Raw genomic sequence first — 6,120 nt, forward strand, 5'->3', positions numbered from 1 at the left:
TGGATGGCCTGGGCTCAGCCTCCTGCCCCGCCTCCAGCCCAGCCAGTGCCAGGAGGGAGAACCAGAAGCAAGAACCAGGAACTCAGCCAACGGAGCCCACCAGGCTCCTGTGCACCTACTGTGTGCTCCAGGCCCTCACCCATTCACCCATGTCCTTGTGGCAGGTGTTTTCCGAGCACCTACTATGTGCCAGGTACTATAGATGCGAACAAGGCCATTCACTCATTCGTTCCTTTCTTCCTTCTTCCTTTTGACAAATCTTCGGGTGAGAAGAGAAGTTACTGGAAGGTCTGAGCAGGGACGTGACACTGGGACTTTTCAAACCGCCCCCTGGGCTGTGGGTGGGAAAGGCCTGCTGCCCAGGGCCCGGTGAGGAGGCCGCCACACAGGCCGGCAGCAGGTGCGGGGCTCGCGGCTCACACGGGGTGCTGGGAAGGACTGGGGAGAGAGGCTGGGGCGGGATCTGGCTGAAGGTGGAGCCCACCTAGTGGAACTTGGGGGTGGGGGTGAAAGGAAAAGGGGATGAACGAGGCCGGAGCCTGAGTGGGTGGAGTGGCCATTTACCCAGTGGCTGGGAGGCCCAGGTCCTGGTGGCTGGACTCGGAAGATTTGAGGCACCACTGGCAGCTGTGCAGTGAGCCACGACTCTGAGCGGAGGGGAGAGGCTGGAGTTGCGGCCTCCCCCATGGACGGGCGGGCTGGAGCCCTGGAGGGAGGCCCCATCTCGGGGACAGGCTGGCATCTTGTGCCAATGGCCACTTTATGGCAGTGTGCACCCTCGTGCCGGCTGTGGACACGCTGAGTCCCAGCAGCCAGTGGGGCCCCTGGGAGGCACAGACGGCTCCATCTAGGGTTCTGGAAGCCACACCATCGGCCAGAGGCCCGGAGGCCGGGGGAGGCTGAGCCCGCAGCCCTCCAAGCCCTCCTCCTCTCACGTCTCCGCACAGCACTCACCCCTGCAGCACAGCACGCACCCTTCCCGTCACCGTCCCGATGCCCCCGGGTGCCAGCTCCCACAGGGCCAGAGCCTGTGCCGCCGCCTTCCTGCTGTGGCCCCAGAGCCAGGCCAGTGCCCAGCACAGGCGCCCACAGACCCCGTGAACGGGAGAAGGACTGAACACACTGCCCCTGGCCGTGCCCATGGCGCCGGGGCAGCTGGCATGGCCCCCCTCTCACTGACCACTCCGGGCTCGGGGTCCCCTTAACACCCGATGCAGCACGATGGGCCACCCCGAGAGCTGACCTCCGGGAGCCGTAATTGGGGCATTACCACAGTTATCACTCATTTCCTTGGAGACAAGATGCATGGCGTCAGGCCTTGGGGCACTGATTAGGGCACTGATTAGGTGTTGGCTGTGTCAGCGGCAGTCACAACAGTCACTCACAACAGCCACGGCTCCCGGTGGCCTCCTCCCTGAGGTCTGCAGACGCCACCACAACTGCCCGGCCTGTCCCCAGTCCCTCCGGCCATTACACCATGGGTCCCACCTCCCCACTCCGAGGAACACGGCAGGTGCTGGCTGCTACTCTCATCCCCTGTGAGGTGGACACGGGAGCCTGGGGCCCAGGAAGGCTCAGACACCTGCCTAAGGATGCACAGCGGTAAGCGGTGGGGCTGGGATTCGATCCTGGACCTTCTGGCTCTGGAGGCCACAGCACAGCGCCTGGCACGGAGGAAGCAGCCAAACACTTGGTGCCGTCCCACCCTTCCCTGTGCTCCTCTGCAAGCCCCTGTGGGAGGCACAGCCACACACGCCTGCACACAGCGGAGACCAAGGCTCAGAGGGAGTCCCCAGGTGACGAGGGCGGCGGTGACCGGCTGGGACTTGGCCTCCGTCCTGTCTGCCCAGCCCTCACCAGGGAACGTGTCTGCGCAGTGACCAGGACTTTGCCCCCGGGGCAAACCCGAAGCTGGTGACGCATGGGCACAGATAAGAGCTCCCTGCTCATTTTCTGTCTGCAGGCAGGCTGTGGGGGCGGGGGGAGGCGTTCCCCCTCAAGTCCTTCCTGCTGTCTCACCCCAGATCCTCCCGGGCAGTCAGGGACGCACCGACGTGCGGGGTCACTCACGTTGGCAGGACTCCAGGGCATCTAAGACACGGAGCATAATTCTGGCCTACGTGTGGGGGCCCTCGCCTGACTGTCAAGCTGGGGTCCTCTCAGAGCCTCGGTCTCCATCACTTGCTCATGGGGTGGGTGCAGGGAGGCAGAGACCCTGGCTGGTGGCAGAGGCCTCGGACCGTGAAGATGGAGCAGGCAGCCAGAGCTCATCTCTAAGCACCAAGTAAACTCTCTGAGATTCCGAGGAAAGGACGGCTGCGGCCACACAGACGATCTCACGGGCACAAGCTGGGCGAGCAAAGGGCAGCAATGATTCTATTGTTAAAGAGTCCAAAGGAGACAAAGCGATCTCGGGGTTAGAGGTCAGATAGTGTCCTTGCAGATGGGGGCAGGAGGGAGCCTTCCGGGGCTGGTCATGCTCTGTTTCCTGATTGGGCTACACATGCCCATGTTCTCTGAGAAAACGAACGAAGCTGCACACTTGTCTGCATGCATCCTACACAATAAAAGGCTAATATGCAAATTGACCGAACTGCAGAACGACCGGTTGTTGTGATGTGCACTGACCACCAGGGGGCAGACGCTCAATTAAGGAGCTCCCGCAAGGGGAGTACCGCTCAGCCAGAAGCTGGTGGCGGGAGCCTCTCCCAGCTCTGTGGCAGAGCTAAGGATGTCAGTTGGACATTCCCCGAGGGCTCCCGGACAGCTAAGGGCACGGGCTGGGCTGAGGGACCCCTTCCTTGCCCCAGTGCACGAATGTTGTGCACCGGGCCTCTAGTGTTACAATAAAAAGGGAAAGAGAAAGGTGGGCGGGAGGGAAGAGGCTGGAGTGAGCAGTCTAGAGCAGTGGGATGTGTTGACAAAGGTCTCAGCAGCATCCTTCCCCAGGGCTGGAAGGATTCCCGAAGACCCGCGTCCACTCCCGATGCCACTTCGGGTGCCTGCAGGGCGGCCCTTTGCAAGGGCCCTCTGCCCTCTGGCACCCGCCTCAGGTACGGGCACTCACTGCCTCCGGGCAGCTCCCAGCCTCAGCCGCGCTTCACGGCCACAGAGTCACTCCCCCAGAGGAAACGCAGACACCTAGAGAACTCAGACGCGGGACCACAGTGAGGAGAGAGGGGGCAGCGGGGAGCCCAGGCCCGGTCCCCACGGGCACCCCCACGCTGCCTCAGCACTCTCTGCCCTGTGAGAATGAGGCCTTTTATTTTTCACAGAGGCAGCCAGAAATCCAGATGTTAGGAGCGTTGTCCTGATGTTTCAGTGCTGGAAGAGCTCACCTTTAAAAACCACACCCATGTCTGTGGTCCCTCGTCTCACTGTAACCAGTGGATGTCCTCCTGGAGGATGGGAGTGCCCTGAGATGCCAGGAGACCCCAACAAATGAAAAGAAACAACAGTTGAGACCCCCACACCTTCCCTAAGCTCCTGTACCCCCAAATGCTCCCTGCCTTCTGTCCCTGTTACCTCTTGCCCACTGTGGGATACTGGTTGCTCTGGTAATGTGAAAGAAGGGGGCACTGGTGTCAGTGAGGATCCCCAAAATTCTGCAAGCCCCTCTGCCTTCCTCCTCAGTCCTTACCCATCTGCACTCTCCCTCCCTCCCCAGACGTGCCAGACCCCCCACTTGCACTTCACGGGGGCCCGTCCTCCGCCTGGCATGGCCTCCTCCCGTGCTGCCCCCTCAGGATTTCCTGGTCAAACCCTGCGCTTCCTCAGCCACCCCCGTGCTCTGCCTGTTCCTGTCCAACATCCTTCCCATTCTTCGACGGTGAGCTGCGCCCACCATTTCCCTCCGCCTGCAAAGTCCCTCCAGGCCGGCCGGTCTGGGTCTTACTCATGTGCCTCTGGGATTAGAGGAGCGGCCAACCGAAGGCGGCCAGTGAGGTCATCGGCCGCCTCATGGGGCTTTCCCACCTCCGGGCCTTCGCACTGCGTTCTCACTGCCTGGAACGCCGGCCCATGCTCACCCCAATGACCGGCATGTGCACAGGGGGTGGAGGGGAGAGGTAGTGTGTGTATGTGTGTGTGTGGCCTTTCACATTCACTATCGTGTTGTTTCCACAAAAACCCAGCAGGTCCTTTCCCATTCTATGGACGAGGAAATTGAGGTCCAACAGGGAAATGACTTGTCTGAGATTACTAAGCAAGTGGGTTGTGGAGCTGAGACCGAGATGCAAGTTTTGTTTTCTTTTAAATTCATCTGGCCACCAAATAAAAAGCCTACAGCTTTAGAGTTGAAAAGAAAAGAAAGAATCAGAAAATTAGCCAAGAAAAATGCAAATAAAGATAAGAGGTATAGGAATATTAATACCAAATAAAACAGAATTCAAGGCATCAAAGTATTAAATGAGAGAAAGGTGGCTGTTTTATACTGATAAAGGAACAATTGGCCAAGAAGGTATAATGCATGAACCGTTCTCTAGTCACATTTTCTATTCAAATGCACCTGATAATAAATAGCTTTGAAAAGAAAGCCAAAGTGAAAAACAAAACAAAATAAAAAACTGAGAGAAGGCCAGAACAGACCCTATATCACAAGGGGAGATAAACCAGGTAGACAAAAACACACAAAAACGTAAATAGTATAACTGATATAGTTAGCAAGCTTGAGCTAACAGATATATTTCTAGAACTTTCTATCCAATAGAAAATATACCTCCTTTCAAATGCAAGAGGATCGATCATACAGAAAAATTAACCAGAAAATCTTCATTTTTATATAATAAAAGCCACAAATGTTAACCATCTCTCTATATAAAACCCTAATACGCAAATAGACCAAACGGCAGAATAACGACAACTGATTGCTGTGATGTGTGCTGACCACCAGGGGGTGCACGCCATGATGGGATAGTGGAGCAGGTGAGCAGGGGTGTCAGGGAGTCGCCAGGGCGAGCCTTTGGTGATTACTGAAACTTCTTTGCTCCCACATGCCTTGGTCCTGCCCAGCACTCGCACCTGCTGCCGGTGCCGACCCCACTCGCACCTGCTGCCGGTGCCGACCCCACTCACACCCACTGCCTGCACCCAGTGCCGGCCCCAATTGCTCAGCACTGTCAGTGGGTGCGAGTGGCAGCTACCAGCCCAGATCGCCCCTTAGGGCTTCTCCACCTCCCCCTGCTCCTGAGGGGCGATCTGGGCAGCAGCTGCCGCTTGCACCCACTGCTGGCGCTGGCCCCAATTGCTCTGTGCTATCAGTGGGTGCCAGTGGGGCTGGTGCCGTCAGTGTGTGGGAGCAGCAGTGGCGGGAGCAGGGCTGCCGGCAGACAGCGGACGAGGGCCATGGCAAGAGGGGCCAAGGAGGATGGGCTGAGACCCGCCCCTGTGCTCACCACAGCCTCAGGGCCCACAGTTCCTTTCAAGGTGCAAGAATTCGTGCACTGGGCCCCTAGTAATGTAATAAATTTTGAAATCAGCAGTAAGAAAACTTTCAAAAAATTCCATCTACCTTAAAACATTTAAAAAGCACATAAACTTTTAGACAAAAGAGAAATTGTAAACTATTTTAGCAGTCAATGACATTGTATAACAAGACCTGTGGAATAAATCCAAAACAGTACTAGGAGAAAAATATACAGCCATTTAGCCTGAAGTACATTTATTAGAAATTAAGGAAGACTGGTAATGATTGCTAGCCTCAAACAAGGAATCTCAGAATGGAAGAAACTTTGATAGCAGCATATGTAGAAGAGAAATCTGGAGGTTTTAACTGACAAGCCCAATGTGAGCCCCGAGTGGGACATGGCTGCTGCAAAGTGTAAGTGCAGAGGCATGGGCCCCAGATCCGAGGAGGTGAAACAAGAAGCTGTGGAAGACAGGCGGATGTTCCCTATATGAATTCCTCAAATAAAGCTCCACAGGGTGAAAAAAGCTCTTTCCTCTCTGACTGGGAAGTTTTACATGGGACTCTGACCAACTGGGTTCTGTGCAAGGTCAGGCTGATCTCTTTACCGTCCCCTGAGATAAGAAGAATGACTGAGAACTCTGGCTGTGTCGTCTGAGAGAGAGAAACACAGGGCCATCCCTCCATGGGGCAGAACCGGAGCCAGGACATGAGCG

Source organism: Pipistrellus hanaki (assembly GCF_964339955.1).
Source record: "Pipistrellus hanaki genome assembly, chromosome: 4".
NCBI classification, from domain to species: domain Eukaryota; kingdom Metazoa; phylum Chordata; class Mammalia; order Chiroptera; family Vespertilionidae; genus Pipistrellus; species Pipistrellus hanaki.